Genomic DNA, 18,340 nt, shown 5'->3' on the forward strand with positions numbered 1-18,340 from the left:
AATCAACGTGCTTAATTGATAGTCATTGTGTCCCAATCTTGTTGATTTTCCAAAGTAACTGCCTCAATTGTTGGAGTTGCAGCTTTCCCTGTATCATATAAACGATAATTCTGGATCTCCTAAAAAGCAGGTAGCTGCTTTCAGTCTGTTTCCCCATTCTGTTCCACTGGTTTATCGTGATTTTAAAATGCTCGCACGTTTCCGTTCATCTGATTCCAAATCACTCCTATTTTACTAAATGTGTGCGGGTATATCCATGCTTGGTTATAAGATTCTTGTTTTTCATACAGTAAAATTGCAGTGAGATTATCGAAGTCCCAATAACCACGAAATTTACTGTTCCAAGGAGATTTGTCCTTTCCAAGAAATAAACATAGCCAACAGGAGAGTTAACTCAGTATTTCACTGTCATATAGCCAAGTTGCTTTGTTGTAATTACCAGGATAAAATGTTCGTACGAAATTTGTGGATTTAGTCTGTGTTTTCAAATTGCTGAGACAGGAAGTTGGTCCTACATTTTTAGGAGGTTCTAGCTTTCACCGAATGGCCACGCGTATCTCCAATACTACAATCTCTTGTTTTACGAAACTTCTGGCTAAAATATCAATTAGACACATAAGACACGATATATTCATCATTCACTAAACTCACTAATGCACTCTGAATTCAGGGAAGTGGAAGTGTAAACGTGCTGAATGCAATCTTCCTATTACTTGCATATACCCACGATTCACGTGAGCTTGGTGTGACGTCATAAACGCCCAAATTGGAGGCGAGACTACCACAACGCCTTACTTAAGAGTTTCGAGAACTATTACATGGTGCACCATCTACCCATCGGTTCACAGGAAAAGGAAATATGGACTGTGAAATCGGTATTATATTACGATTTGATTATTACGAATGGACGTATAACAAATATCTGCCCCACAACGACTCATACATTTAACTGAGCATGAAATTCATGGATTGCATTCGTGGAGAATATGACATTGCTGCCACTGAAAGTAAAAACTTCTAAGTTGTTGGGCTGTGTCCCGTTGGTTTTCAGCTTCTTATTAGTCAATCGACGTTTCGACCCCTGTGGTGCTATATTTCTATTTTTTTCAGAATATTTTGATGTTTCGCGAACAGTGTCAAGGACTATGTTTCGTGAACTTTTCGCGCGCGCTCTAAAGGATAGGGATTATTGGATGCAAGTTTTCCGACTACTCTCGGTGGTGATGGTCCGTTCATAAAAAAGACACTTTTTACCGATCAGTATTAGTGGAGACTACATGTATCTATCGAGTTACACAGGCCTTATCATGCCTTAATAATTAACTGTCGGAACTCCTAGTACGTTCTCGAATCCTGGACGCTAAAAGTACTCGCAGTAAGCAATGGTAGTGAACGGCATGCGAATAGCGTGTTCCTGTTATCAACAGCTTGGAAAATTAAACAATTTGTATTCTAGGATGTGGGGACCTTACATGTTAGTAAAATTTAATTTAATTGTTATATATATTTAAGAGACATCGGTGTTGGTCGAGTGTACTAGATTCTTTTAGCATTTGGTTTTCTGAACTGCTACATTTTCAACTGTGTCTTCATAATACCCATTCAATAATTCGTCTCTATCTCCGGTTTTCCGATTTACATTCGTGCTTTATGTTTCGACTGGTTGCTTAAATTGAGATGTTAATTTCTGGAGTACAAGGCATCACATTTTATTACCGTCATTTAATAATTTTGGTGATCTTTCATAATACAATAATCTGTAGAATTTTGATAGATTTAATCAGTTGTCATTGTTGTACTCATTAGTGTCCGTAATAATTTAGTTTCGAGGATTTAGCCTTATCACTCACAATATACATATTGCACATTCACTGCGACTCCAAAATGAAACTTGTAATATTACAAAGAAGTTTTCTTCCGTAGGCATGTTGCAAGTGGAGGTTCACATTTTTTTTATTATTGTGTTATTTTAAGGCTACTGCAATTTTATGATTTGTACCTGGAACCTATACTCATTTTCCCACAGTCTTTGTGTGTTGGCTATAACTGAATGGATTTACTTGACTTTCACAATCGGTTTCACGTTATCGCTATGAAATCATTACATTGACGCGAGACACTTTCAGTTTTGAGCTTTCAGTGTTTTATTACCTGAGTTATCGTCCTTATCACCTTCACTTCCAGTCTTTATGCCACTGATTGTTGTACTATCACTATAAATCTATAGTAAAATGTCGTCATTTTGTTTACATAATATTTACCGAAATTGCATAAATATGTAAGCTGAAATCTCTTGAGCACCAAGGCCTGTTCAGTTTTTTATGCGTTAAACATTTTTAGGACAAGGAATAGTAGTATGCTTGGTACCCCTCTCCTTAGCTTGTATATACCCACGATTCGCGCAACATGAGCTGGAAGTAAAATATTTTGTTCCCAGATAATTGTTCGGGCTTATAGCCCATCATCAGTGGCCTATAATGTGCACGTTAGTAGAAACGACGTGCGTGTCAGTTATAAACTCATTATAACGTCAAAATTAATGTGAATCAGTGCATTAAACAAATCATCGTGTGTACTTTATATAACAATTACGATGGGTTCAAACTATCGGTCTCGCAATTAAAAATTTTAGCAGCAAGATTTCTTTCAATAAAGGATACTCATCTTTTCCCACGATTTTGAGCAAATTGTGAGCGTATGCGGGAAGATGGACGTAAGAAATTGAAAGTACCTCGGTAGTGTTCAAGGAAACAGCAGATATAACACATCTGTCGTTACGAAACACTTCTGTAAGCATGTGGCTGGACAAAGAATATCGTGACGGTACGATACGATACCTTTCCTCTGCCGAGAATGGTATCAGGGCGGGTTTCATATCGAGAAAGTAAACAGTAGCACTTACGGCAGAGTTTATTCACGCCATCGTAGATAACAAGTACTTGTCACCGGCTACGCTTTCCGGACCGAGAGCTCTACACCGCAGTGCCACGGTTACACTAGCTAGGACGATGCAGGGAGTGAATCAAAGAGCCGGAGGATATTTTGACGTAACTGATGGATCTTCCACGTCTGTGACTGACGTAGAGGACATAAAGCACGCAATTCTCCCGTTCTTTAATGTTGGCTTTTTCTATTTCTCCTTCGTGGAGGTCTCAGTAGTGCTCGTGGCCCAGAGCGGCCTTCGATCTACACTGATCTGCAAAAGTTGAGGACGATATAGTTAAAGAAACACGATAAGTTAACAACTACGTGGAAATGAATAAAAACGGCGGAGATGTTGCCAGAGATCTCCCACTCGTACGCAGAGGCCTACTAGCATGACAGGGCGTGGCGCGTACGTCACAGCACGTGACACTGCGGGTCTTTCGAGGGCCAGCAGCCGTCTCCAGCAGGGAGCGAGTAACTTTATTTTCAATTAAATATTCATTTCCTGTGGGCCCTGCTTGGAGCCGAGCGTTCCCAAAGTGTGGCGGACAAGCCTACTAGTGTGACGTCACTCGCTCTTTGCATGGTCTGCATATCTCGTTGGACCCGGCGTGAGGCCAACGCGATTCTACTTCAAATGGAGCTGGTCCCGCAACACGAAGTTGCTAAATTTACTAGTCGACCAAGTATTATCGCACCTGGGGATGAGGGTACTTAGGTCGGCCTATCGTTAATTTTCATCGTGATATTCAAGAAGACACGCTGAAACGCTGCATAGTACAAGCACAACTGTCTTGAAGACATTCACACTGCATTGCATTTTCCCTAATTACCACTGTAATTGTTTAAATTGTTTACTGTAACATCGCCGCATGTTTCCGATAACGCCCACGGGAGGCCAAGTACAGTAGTATCGTGGTCGGGCTGTACGATGCTCTGAGTTGCTTTTCTTGATTACAAACCCGTGCCGTGGATACAGCAATTGGTTGACTTCACAGAATAAGAATCATCGGTAAATTGGAAGAAGGAAGAAGTGTGACGAGTGGAGCCCGGGAGTGTGATATTGCTCACAGCATTGTTCCACGTGTGTGGTCAGCGTTCCAAATCACAGGCACTGCTGCCCAAACCCACCGATGACTTCGTTGGCGATGGCGCCAATAGCAGGAGAACGAGACCAACGAGAAATTGAGTCGCATGCTGTTCTCGGATGAGAGCAGAGTCAAATGTTCAAACGTGTGAAATCTTATGGGACTCAACTGCTAAGGTCATCAGTCCCTAAGCTTACACATTACATAACCTAAATTATCCTAAGGACAAACACACACACCCATGCCCAAGGCAGGCCTCGAACCTCCGCCGGGACCAGCCGCACAGTACATGACTGCAGCGCCTGAGACCGCTCGGCTAATCCTGCGCGGCACGAAAGTTCGACGACGTTTGCAGCAGCATGGACTATCAGCTCGGACAATGGCTGCGGTTACCCTTGGCGCTGCATCACAGACAGGAGTGCCTGTGATGGCGTACTCAACGACGAACCTGCGAGCACAAATGGCAAAACGTCACTTTTTAGGATGAATTCAGGTTCTGTTTACAGCATCATGATTGCCGCATCCGTATTTGGCGACATCGCGGTGAACGCATACTGGAAGCGTGTATTCGTCATCGCCATACTGGCGTATCACCCGGTGTGATGGTATGGGGTGCCATTGGTTACACGTCTCGGTCAGCTCTTGTTCGCATTGACGGCACTTTGAACAGTAGACGTTACATTTCAGCAGGATAATGCACGACTGCATGTTGAAGGTCCTGTAAGGGCCTTTCTGGATACAGAAAATGCTCGACTGCTGCACTGGCCAGCACATTCTCCAGATCTGTCACCAACTGAGAACGTGTGGTCAATGGTGGCCGAGCAACTGGCTCGTTACAATATGCCGGTCACTACTCTTGATGAACTGTGGTATCGTGTTGAAGCTGCATGGGCAGCTGTACCTGTACACGCCATCCAAGCTCTGCTTGACTCAATGCCCAGGCGTATCAACGCCGTTATTACGACCAGAGGTGGTTGTTCTGGGTACTGATTTCTCAGGATCTATGCACCCAAATTGCGTGAAAATGTAATCACATGTCAGTTCTAGTATAATATATTTGTCCAATGAATACACATTTATCATCTGCATTTCTTCTTGGTGTAGCAATTTTAATTGCCAGTAGTGTAAGAAACATCAGACGCCTTTTGTAATGTCCATGGGATAGTCATCAATCGCGGTGACTTCAGCGTAATTTTTGTCTTTGAATGAAAGTGTTATTTCTATTCCTCTCGTTGAGCATTTCTTTCAGTTCCTTTCTGTGCTATACAGTAGCAGTTTCTTCCATGTATGGTCCAAGTTTCATTGAGGTATGTTCCTTGGCAGCCATAGTTCATGAGAAAGCTACTTCCGTCTGTAAGTTTTGTATACAAGTGTCATTGTATTGGGTAGATACTCTGTGCTCTTAAGCTGCGGAGGCCGTAAAGTGAAAACGCTCAGTCCAGCACTCAAGTCAACGAATTTTCAGGAAAATGAAAGATTCATATATGAGCAAGAATATCGAGGAGGTGGTTTGACATTGCCTTTCTCTAATCTGTTGTGAATTCTCCGTTATATATATAGGTTGTGCGTGATGACAGTGAGACACTCCTGCACGATGTACCATTATGTTAGTATTATTGTTGAAAAATGTGATACTTTAATGATTTCCGAAGATAATATACAGAGTGAAGCAAAAGGAAACTAAAAAACTACGAGGTGTTGTCAAAGATGTCTCGAAGAACAATTGAAGGATGGAAACCCATATCTATGAATGTCATCCAGTGATGCTTGAGAACGTCGAAGTTACAGGTTAAAGTAGTCTACCACTAAGCCACCGCATCAGCGACAACCAGTTGTTTTTACGTTCTCGATTCCGAAGCGAAATTCCATGCAGGCTGTGCGAATGGAGGCAAGCCGCGTGGTGTTGCGTTTCATTTCTCGTAGAGGGGACGCCTTTATGGGATCAATTATCACCGGTGATGAGCGATGGTTGCACCATTGTGATCTGCAGGAAAACGAGCCAGCAGAGTGTGGAAATCACTAGGTTTCCCAACATTAAAAAAGACGAAAATTTTTTTGTCTGTTGGGAAAGTTATGGTGATCACAGTTCTTGACGATCATGAAATGATTTACGAGCTTACAGTTCCCTCTCAAAGTACTGTCACAGCAGAATATGACTCATCAGTATTGGCTAGAATGGGGAAGCACATTTCAGGGAAACAAACAGAACGTTCTTAGAATGGATGGCGACTTCATCATGATAATGCACGGCCTGGTCCCGCAAATCAAGTCATGCAGTTTCTGGCTGAATTCAACATTACCTGTGTACCGCATCCAACACTATAGTCTCGATCTTCCACCCTGTGATATTTTTTATTCCCATCACTGAAGCGAAAGCTTCGGGGCATTCGATTTGAGAACTGTGAAGTTCAAAAAAAGTAGGACGATCCTCAACGACCTGACAAAGAACGGCCCGCACCATGTGTTCGAGCAGACACGCTTAAAAAGTAAATTCAAGTAGGAGAGGAGTACTCTGCAAAAGATAATGTAGACAATACAATGGAGTACTAGACACAGGCGAAAAAAACACGGTCTTTGTTGGTCAGCCGTGCATTACTCCTTGTTCGCCGTATGAATTACACCTGACAAATAGTACCAATGGGATGCTGAGAACGTTTCACTTTTACCTGCCTTCAGTCCATCATAAGCCATGGAAAAGTAATTTAATACAGGTTGTTAATGCCCTATTGCGTGAACGTAAGCGTCACACAACCATTTCTCCCTGTGCCGTGTGCCATATAATTCGGAAGGTGAATTCCCTTCACCACGATTTGAATTGCTTAACTCTGAGGTCAAGAGCTACGCTACAAGAGCCTGTGGTCTCGAGGAACTGTACAAAAACAATGGCTTTACGTAGTGGCTTTGAATATTCTCCTTCACTAGTAATCTATATTCTCATTTACTTTCAATTTGGTTTTATTTTTCGAAATATCGATCTGGATAGTGTGTTTGCTAGAGACAAACGACTAATAAATGAATCATCTAATAAAAGTAAAACAGAAAAACAAAGAAAACGGAAAGTTCTGTAAGTACACAAACATGTGTATGAAAATGTATGAAGATATTCAATGTGACTGGTTTGTCAGAGTCATATGACACTCGGTGTGTTGGCACCTAAACTACTAGCATCAGTGACTCCATCCAAATAGTGCATGACACTTTTATAAGCAATTAATTAAAATTCATGTGGTGGTAAGTTAAACATAATGTACTAAATATTTATCGATCACTTTTCTAAATGAATTATTAACTCCAACCCAGCTACTTGTATTTTCAGAATTCGTATTTGCATTGGAAGTCGGTGCCCAAGTAGGATTCTTGTACATCGAGAGAGTGATTAGCTGACTCCCAAGGAGATGACGTGCTAGCCGGGAAATAGATGAGGTGTGGGTATCATTGTACGAAGCGAGAGTTAATATCTCATGATACTAATCGCGGCAGCATGGCTCTTACTGCGTATGTGACAGATAACAATCTCGCATGAATATTGGTGCGTGTATGAGTAACCGTCGCTCTCTGCCATTCAATCACGAATATTCGCAGCTATCCAGCATGTGGTGGAAGTATGGAGTCCTACTTCCTAGAAGCTATCTAGGCACAGCAGGCGGATAGAGAGACCAAAGTGCGTTTGTGACTCAGTGTTACGGTAAATTTTCAGAAGACACTAAGTGGATATTTAACACAAAAATCACTCATAGCACTTGTAAATGTGCAAAAATTTTGATACCTTGAAATGGAGTAACATGTTTTAAATTCTCTAAGAAATGGGTACAAGTTTAGGCAGCGAGGGGTATTATACAATATGTAGAAGAACCAAGAAGGAACAATAAGAATGGAGAACCAAAAAAGAAGAGCTCGAATTAAAAATTGTGTAGTCGGGATGCAGTCTTTCTGCACTATCGTTCAAGCTGTAAATTGAATAAACAGTGACGGGTGTTAAGAAAGGACTAGGAATGCGATTAAAACTAAGGGCGAAAGGATATCAATGAATAGATTCCCTGATGACTACGCCATTCTCAGTGGAAGGAAGCAAGAATCGTCCGCAGCTCGTGGTCGTGCGGTAGCGTTCTCGCTTCCCACGCCCGGGTTCCCGGGTTCGATTCCCGGCTGGGTCAGGGATTTTCTCTGCCTCGTGATGACTGGGTGTTGTGTGATGTCCTTAGGTTAGTTAGGTTTAAGTAGTTCTAAGTTCTAGGGGACTGATGACCATAGATGTTAAGTCCCATAGTGCTCAGAGCTATTTGGAGCAAGAATCGTAGGACAATCTGAAGGAAGTGATCTGTCTAATGGGCACAATATAAGTACTGACAGCAAGCCAAAGGAAGTCTGAAGTAATGACAAGCCGCAGAAAAAAGATTAGCTGTAGCCTTAATATCAAAGGATATGACCCAGTAGGAAAATAAGTGAAAGAAGTTTGCAATTAATTCTCCTACCTTGGAGACAAAATAAGTATGATGGGGGAAGCAAGTAGGATATAAAAAGCAGACTAGTACAGGCAAAGACGCCATATCTTGCTAAAAGAAATCTACTATCAAACATTGGCCTTAAGTTTAGGAACACACTTCTGAGAATGTGTCGAAACAGTGACTAAAAAGAGGGACAGAATGACAGAACACGTGTTGAGACATCAGAGAATAACATCCTTGATACTAAAGGGAACTAAGGCAACTTGCAATATAAGTAAAAAATATCGTAAATGAAGAGGATCGTAGAGGATGGTCTATAAAACCATTACATCTGTCATCAATAGTTGTCTGGAACTGCTGAGAGTCTGAACTGCGTTGACTACGGCACACCTGACCCCATTGTTTGCATCTTCGAGTGTCTGTCTTGAACACGTGTACCTTGTCTGACGCTAGTCCCATGGGGCCGCTGTAAACTTTCATGACGATGAACGTGGCCTTCCTGAACATACCGATTTCACAGTCGCATAACAGTCGCTACTCCTTCCTACTTTGAACGGGTGTGGTGAAATGCTAACAATTTGCATAAACAAAGATGCAGTACACTTCGTGTCAGTTTGAGTGTTGTTGAATGCTGCTTTCATGATGGTGTCCGCCCCTGGTAGCTGAGTGGTCAGCGCGACGGAATGTCATACCCAACGGCCCGTATTCGATTCCCGGCAGGGTTGCAGTTTTTCTCCGCTCAGAGACTGGGTGTTGTGTTGTCCTTATCATCATTATTTCATCCCCATCGACTCGCAAGTCACCGAAGTGGCGTCAACTCGAAAGACTTGCACCAGGCGAACGGTCTACTCGACGGGAGGCCCTAGCCAAACGGCATTTTCATGATGCTGTAATTTTAATGACCAGTAGTATGTGTCTTAGGATACAGGAGGTCCTGAATAAAAAAATGATATAAGACACGTGTCTATTTCGTAAGAGAGTCATTTGCCAAATCTGCGTTTGTGGCTCTACCTTGAAAATACTACAGAATCGTCTGTCAGTTTTCCACTGTGGAGTTCACAATTCGAAGTCGGTTGTCGGGAATAGATCATCAGTCTTCACACAAATTTACAGACATGAATTTAATGTATGGCGGTTCAGAACGTAGTGTCTATAAAACGGAACATATCTGCAGGAAGAACTTTCGCTTCTGCTGTCCTATTTGGAAAACATTTATCACTTTGTACAGTAACTTACAAGAAACTGGTTAGTTCAAGACACACAAAACTGGACAACTTTTATCGAGAAATAAATGTACGGGGGAAATGGTGCTGAATCGTACGGGAGAAGGCTCATAAATGAGATTCTTTTAAGGTTCCTGTAGGAAGCACAGTTCGAGGAACACAGTGTGGACGTACTATTGTAGTAGAAATAAAAACCCAATCCCAAACAAAAGTGTGCATGCTATGAGGCCAAGGACTATGATCGTAGATAACTGTCAGTGTACCATCCAGCACAGTACTGCAGTGCCAAACAAGAAACATTTTCCGGAATGAGATTTTCACTCTGCAGCGAAGTGTGCGCTGATATGAAACTTCCTGACAGATTAAAACTCTGTGCCGTACCGATCCTCGAACTCGGGACCTTTGCCTTTTGCGAGCAAATGCTCTACCAACTGAGCTACCCAAGCACGACTCACGACTCGTCCCCATAGCTTCAGTTCTGCCAGTGCCTCGTCTCCTGCCTTCCAAACTTCACAGAAGCTCTTCTGCGAACCTTGCAGAACTAGCAGTCCTCCTTTTTTCAGGAGTGCTAGTTCTGCAAGGTTCGCAGCAGAGCTTCTGTGAAGTTTGGAAGGTAGGAGACGAGGTACTGGCAGAATTGAAGCTGTGAGGAGGGGTCGTGACTCGTGCTTGGGTAGCTCAGTTGGTAGAGCATTATTCCGCGAAAGGCGAAGGTCCCGAGTTCGAGTCTCGGACTGGCACACAGTTTTAATCTGTCAGGATGTTTCAAAAAACATTTTGTTCACGGATTACTTCTGATTCACCTACGAGAACCAGTTCAGCTGTCGCAATTGTTGTGTCTAATAATGAATGTCAGTATGCCATGTGCGCCTCAGATCACCATCAATGGTCTTCTGTCAACTTCAGGGGTGGAATTCAAGTAACAGAACCTTATTAGCTGACATCCTGTTTGAACGATGCATTTTACCTGGTATTCATTCGAGGTATGCTGCTACAATTGTTAAATATTGCATCTCATGAGTGTGGGGTTTTAATACAAAGGAGAACCATTACACTTCGATACCTACACCTATGTGTACATTTAAATCTACATCAGTACTCCACAAGCCACCCGACGGTGTGTGGCGGAGGGCCCTTCTTGTACCATTAACTGATCCTCGCTTCCCTGTTCCTTTCGCGAGTGGCGCGTGGGAGTCTCTGCATTAGGTCTAATTTCGCGAACTTTCTTGTTGTGGCCATTTCGCTAGACGTAGGAAGTCATATGTTGTCCGAGTCATCTCGGAAATAACTCTCTCGAAATTTCTATAGTAAAACTCTCTGCGATGCACGCGTCGCTTGAAGCGTCTGCAACTGGAGTTTGGCTCAAATGGCTCTGAGCACTATGGGACTTAACATCTGAGGTCATCAGTCCCCTAGAACTTAGAACTACTTAAACCTAACTAACCTAAGGACATCACACACATCCATGCCCGAGGCAGGATTCGAACCTGGAACGTAGCGGTCGCGCGGTTCCAGACAGAAGCGCCTAGAATCGCTCGGCCACGCAGGCAGGCAACTGGAGTTCCTAGTGCATCACCGAATCGCCCTCGCGTGTACTAGTCGATCCCGTGACTAAACGTGCCGCTCTTCGTTGGACCTTCTCTATCCGTTCCATGAATTCTGCCTGGTAATGATCTCAGACTAACTAGCAGTACTCAAGAATCGGTCGAACAAGAGCCTTGTAAGTCGCTTCTTTAGTGGATTAATTGCATTTCCTAATGATTCTTACTGTGAATACGAGACTAGCATCTGCCTCCCCTAGTATTTCTTTTATGTGGTTATTCCAGTTTGTGGTTAATCCGGATAAGTGTCCATTTGATAAAGATACCCTCATCTTTGAACTTGAAGCGAAAGTCTTGTGTCTTGACAAGCACAATCGCCTGATATCACTATTCTGGATTATTTTCCTGTTAGGTTCCTTTAAGCTACGATATGCTAGGCACCCCACTGAAGGAAATTTTGGAGATTTGGTTAACGGGCTACGCTTATGGAAGGAAAAGTTAGACAGCGGTGACAAAACGTTTCTCAGGCGTAAGTGAGTAAGAACTACAGAAAGCCACGAGAAAGGAACACGCGGAGAAGTGACAAGGGAAGTAATGCTACTGCCTCTGCAAGGTGGGAGGAATCATTGGAAGCTTCTGCGAAAGGCGATACGAAACATGTGAAAAAAGCCGTGCCAGTAATGATAATTTCAAATGTACATTGCATTGCGACCACCGTGAAGGGTGCACATAATTTTTATTTTATTTATTCTTTTTTTAACAGAATCTTAATTTACGAAAACGAACAAGTATAATTAAAATGATTATGACCATTTATGAAAAGGGACGCAGCAGTTTCAGTCTGCTGAACATTAGTAATGTCATTTGGGAGCGCTTCACGACCTAATGTCGAAGGGTTTGGGCGTAATTTATTTGTCATAGAACGTTTGCACATTTGCATATAGTACTAGCATTTCATTTAGAGTTTCCAAGCGCATCTAATTATAATTTTGAGAGTATGTTAGTAATAATTTGAGTTTTTGGACTGTTTTTAGTTAACAAAAGAACATGGTCTCCCTTAGTACGGAACTTACTTTGTAATAGCACTAACTTACAAACCCATGTTTTCATATTGCCAGTTTTCTCTTAAAAAGGAAAGCAAAAATGAAACGTGTTTGTAGCGTATTACCGAAAAAAAAATCATTTACATGCATTCCCAAAAACACCTTTCAAATTATGAAAAAGTCATACAAATCAATAAGCATAATGTACATATATGTAAGTACAGCTGTTTCACGTGCCTGCGACGCGATTATGTGAACGCCTCTCCATAGCTCTATAGACGGCTATTGTTTTCACCTACAGCCGTTTGAAAGCCATCAAAGGCGCTGCCGGGTATCTTTAATTGACTCTCCTGCTTCGATGGGGTCGAGCCCTGTCTTGCGTGAACCACATCTTGTCGAAATCAGGGTCACTTTGGATAATGGGGATGAAATCATCTTTCAAAACCTTCACGTACCGTTCTGTAGTCACCGTGAAATGCAGGAACATCGCACCACTCATTGCGGGATTGGACATTGCACACCAGAGGGTCACCCGTTGAGAGTGAAGAGAATTCATGATCGCGAAATAAGGATTTTCAGTCCCCCAAGTGCCCCAATTTTGCTTATTGACGAACTCCTCCAAATAAAAGTGGTCTTCCTCGCTGAAATAAACCATGCAGCGCATACTAATTCCCATCATGCCCCGCGGCTAACTGTGCAGTTTGAATGTCCTAGCGCAAACCGTTCAGAAGCTATGATTATTTTATTTCTTATAGTTGAACAATCGTCGCCCTGTTCATACATCCCTTTTTACAATACGTATGGATTGGATCATTGCCACATTAGATGCTCATTTCATGTAATGTTGTCGGATACAAAGGCATGCGCTTTCTCTGTGCAACGGAGTCGTAAGGTACTAACTAGGTGATCTGCAGAAGACCCCGTCCGGCAATTTTTGAGACTCGTTCGTTACTATGGCTACACAGGATACTAGCCCTCGAGCAGGTGCGTGTTTTTTCATAACACAAGCATGCATATAGCGTAGTTTCTACATATGGAAAGAGTATCTACTTTTATGTAATCAAGGTAAACACATATGGGCAGAATCACAGCTTAAATTTAGTTTCATTAAACGACGTTAAAAAAACTTACATAATGTGGACTAAACCACAGTTTAATTAAACAACATTAAAATAAACTATCATTATATCACTCAAATGCCATGGGCAGTTGTTGCCCCATCTTAAAGACCCACTCGATGTATTAAACAGTGCAGCTGCATGATATCCCAGGCAACAACTGCCTCATTGTGGGGTTTTTCTGCTAGCTCGTCATCTGGGCCATTTTCTTGGGTGGATCGTAAATTCTTTCTCACTTAGCGCCCTGTTTGTTTTATATTACTGCTGCTGAGTTGGACGTATGACAACAAAATTTATCACTGTTCTTACCTGAAGCTATAATTAAGAAGCAGGTAAGAGCTAACAGCTGTGAAACAACAGTGGAAAAGTGCAAAAAAATTATTTTTGTGGTTGGCGCAGTTTATAGAGAGGTGCGCCCGCTCTAGGTGCAGAGCTGTAGACGCACTTAAGACTACACTTCAGTTGCTGCATGTATGAATCATCGCGATTGGCTGACGTACGATGGATGGTTGAAAGGCACGCCGCAGCGCTAAACGTGCTGTAGGAAGTTTACTACTTCTATGAAAGTACTCCAGCTTTGCTGGAGTTATGCTGTTATTTTACGTGCTTTCCTCTTTCCACCTACACTGGCTGCAACTTCAGAGATGTCTCACCGCCACGGAATCTTTTTGCAGATATTAATTTATACAGCTACAGAAATCATTGGAGATAGCTCCAGGCGGCCCGGAAGTATGATTGATGGCGCATACACACACATCCAATACCTTATTTTAGCCCAAAAATACATTAAGAACAGGAACCAGACTACTTACGCACGTTCCGTTCAATGGCCTTTTGCGTCTGGGGTATAGCCAGACGTCGCAGGGGGCCGTCTCAGGAGAGTAAGAAGCCTGTTGAAGCACAGGAATCTGGTCTCTCGCCAAAACAGCCCGAATCCGCCAAAACAGTTTGAATCACGAGCTAGGAATGTGCTGGAGCATTGTCGTGATGCAGGCGCCAATATCCTGTTGACTGCAAATACGGTGTCTTGCGCCACCCAGCATCACATAAGCGACGGAGGACATCCCTGTAGCCGGCCGGACTGGTCTAGCGGTTCTAGGCGCTTCAGTCTGGAACCGCGCGACCGCAGGTTCGAATCCTGCTTCGGGCATGGATGTTTGTGATGTCCTTAGGTTAGTTAGGTTTAAGTAGTTCTAAGTTCTAGGGGACTGATGACCTCAGAAGTTAAGTCCCATAGTGCTCAGAGCCATTTTTGAACATCCCTGTAGTACTCTTTTGTCACTGTTTGACCCTGTGTGTGTACGCGCGGTGTACCACAACGCAGGAGTCAAAGAAAGCAGTCAGCAACACCTTGACGACGCTCCACACTTGGCAGGTCTTCTTTGGTCTTGGTGAGGAGGAATCCTTCCACTGTGACGACTGGGATTTGGTACCGGTACACCTAGGACTCGTCACCAGTGATTGGGGACACTTTTTGTGGAGTCCAGCATGTCCTGTGAGATATCAACACGAAGTTACTTTTGCTCCGCCGTCAGCGACTTGGGCATGAATTTCGCCGACACTACCTTCCTGGCCAAATCTTCAGTCAGAATGTAGTGTGCCAAGCAAGTACTGACGCCCACCTCTTCCGCAGTTTCTCTACCAGACACACGACGGCAGTGTAGCACCACAGCGTTCACGATAGCAGTGACCTTGTCATTTCGGCATGTTGATGGCCAATCGGAGCGTCGGTTGCGCTCCACTGATATGAATCCGTCTTTAAACCGGTTGTACCACTTCTTAATCTGTGTGGCGCCAGCAGCAACGTCACCGAAAGCCGTCTGAATATTCCGTATGATCTCCATCTGGCTATCGCCCACTTGCTGGCAAAATCTAATGCAGTAGCGCTGCTACATTCGTTCTGTCATTCCCCTCGCAATGAAGCACCGACGTGGGCACTACATCGCTATCGAAAGGTGGGAAAAAGGTTCGCGCATGCGCACGAAGCTTCATGGTTGGCTCATACAAGGGAACTAGATTAAAATCCATAAGCTGCTTGCAGAAAAAAAAGAAGGGGATCGGATACTTTTCTAACAGACCACGTAAAAGGGGAAACCTGTACGCTGAATCGTGAGAAATCTATTACACCTGTAACACAGCACTATGACATAACTTTCCCCGTGTGCAATGGCTGAACGTTAACTGTCGTCCGTCTGTGTCTTATGCCGACTGCTAAAAGCAGCCAATCCCTGATGGGCTGTTTGTGGCTGCAGTGATCAGATCTGCGTACCGTCGTGCAAGCGCCGTCGCTTATTTTGTGTTATTTGCTTTCTGGGAGTGCACGGAGAGTGCAGCGTAAGAGTAGCTCCGGCCACGTCTGTGATTCAGCTCTTCACATTACAGCCGCTGGGCGCGTTGCGGTAGGCACGAACGGGCGCTACGACCCTACCGAGCACTCCGCTAACGAGCCGAGCGCCCTACCAGTTCCTCGTTATTTATTTACTTATGGTTCTCGGAAAATTACCTTTGCGACAATCTATATTTGATTTAGGACACTGCATCTCGACTTTCAGCTTACACTTATCTCCGAGCCTGCTGATTACCTGAAGCGTTTACGAACCTCTTAACATTAACACTGCTATTGGTTTTGTAATCACGTCAGCTATAGTGCTGCTTTCCCAATGATTTAGGTTGCACGTGGCATAGCTTCAGGAGCTAACCAGCAGTAGACGTTAAGAATCACAGTGGATGCAATACGCCCAGAAGACCTGTACTAAAGCGCATCACAGTAATCAGCACCATTCATTAGTATTTTTATTGACAAGGCAACTACTCCCAATGTGAACTTCTGCAGGATGCTCAATTCTTGGCGATGTACCACTCGTCCAGTAACGCTAACCCACTCATAAATCCTTATCTCGAACAGTCAAGAAGGCCTCTATGATTCAGGCATCGATAAGCTAAATAAAACCGTGACATCACAATCATTCGTAGCTGCCAATCAATTCAGGCGTCGTTAATTCTACTTATTAAGCCAGTAAATACGATATACCCTTCACAAGAGGCAATAACGTGGAAAATCTTCGTCTAAAAATGTTTACAAGTAGTCAGTCTTCTGACTGCTTTGATTTGACCCGCCACGAATTACTCTACAGTGCCAACCACTTCATCTCACAGTAGGACACGAAACCTACGTCCTCATATATTTCAGTCTTTGTCTTTCATACAGTTTTTACCTTCTACAGCTCTCTGTAGCACCAAGCAAACTATTCCCTGATGTCTTAACAGGTGTCCTATCATCCTGTCTTTCCTTCTTGTCAATGTTTTCCACATATTCCTTTCCTCGTTGATTCTGCGGAGAACCTTCTCATTCCTCACATTATCAGTTCACCTAATTTGCAACATTCTACTGTGGCACCACATCTCAGATGCTTCGATTCTCTTCTGTTCCAGGTTTTATCACCACCTATGCTTCACAACCATACAATGTTGTGCTCCAAAAGTACATTCTCAAAAGTTTCTTCCTCAAATGAAGGCCAATGTTTGATACTAGGGGTCTTTTCTTGACAGAAATGCCCTTTATTCGCAGTGCTAATCTGCTTTTTATGCCCTTCTTGCTCCCTCCTTCATGGGTTATTTTGCTGCCTAGGTACCAGAATTCTTTTACAACCATCTAGTTCGCGATCCCCAATTTAGATGCTAAGTTTCTCGCTGCTGTCATTTCTGCTACTTATCATCACTTTCGAGTTTACGCCAGGGTTAAAGTTGCATATATTAAAATGCTCTGCACAGTAGAGACTGTATGAAGATCCATAAAGCACACTTTTTTGCAGCAGTTTTTAAATACAAATACAGATGTAATAGGACATAAAATTCTCTAAATTTTAACGTCAATATCAATACACTTTTCAGCACATTTCACCACGTTCCTTGTCACTGTTGCAGTTTCATGAGCTTTTCACTTCTCGTTATGTAAGTACCTGATTCGTCTCTTATACGAGTATGTATACCTCTGTTGACTTCATCCGCCATTAGCAGACTTCATACGTCGATTACGGAGATGAACCAAATGGACCGAGCTCTGTAACCATTATCGGCATATTGGCAAAGATAGAGACCGGCGTGGATAGCTTCCCGATCAAACGAACCTTAAATTGAGACAATGTGTTTGCTGGTACTTTATACATGCTGAAACTTCGCCGTGCTGACGGAAAACAGCGACTGTTGTACTCTCACGTATCTCTTCTAGCCCGAGTGATAATATGTTACTCAGGCATTTCTGATATTTGAGCAATGTAAGACGACTCCACATCACAGTATTTACGATTGATGATCACATCCCACCAGATTTTTTTTTACTCAATCGATTCTGAATATGTGTGTACATAACGATAAGTGGATGCCCACTGCATTATCCAAGTCAGTTACCGGCGGATAGCGATTCTTTTATTACATCACGAATGAAATCACTTGGAAATTAGTAAACCATATATTTTAAATACGAAATAACTCATGTGTTACAGTTTTACTATTAAACCACTGAACCGATTTTGATTGAATTTGGTATGGAGATAGCTTGCACCTTGAGGAGGAAGACAGGCTATTTCAGAAAGCGTCTAGTAGGAGATATTTACTCATATGAACAACATTACGCGAATGAAACTAAAATATATATACTCTGAAAATGCTCTTTGTCTTTTAAACTTTATCATATTTGCCAAAATCCTTTATTGATTTATATATTCTATATAATACGATTCACCTTAACCAATACATCGGCCGCTGTGGCCGAGCGGTTCTAGGCGCTTCAGTCCGGAATAGCGCTGCTGCTACGGTCGCAGGTTCGAATCCTCGGCATGGATGTGTATGATGTCCTTAGGTTAGTTGGGTTTAAGTAGTTCTAACTATAGGGGACTGATGACCTCCGCTAAGTCCATGGTGCTTAGAACCATTTGAACCATTAACGAATACAATAATA

Source organism: Schistocerca serialis, chromosome 1, assembly GCF_023864345.2.
Source record: "Schistocerca serialis cubense isolate TAMUIC-IGC-003099 chromosome 1, iqSchSeri2.2, whole genome shotgun sequence".
Classification (NCBI taxonomy): domain Eukaryota; kingdom Metazoa; phylum Arthropoda; class Insecta; order Orthoptera; family Acrididae; genus Schistocerca; species Schistocerca serialis.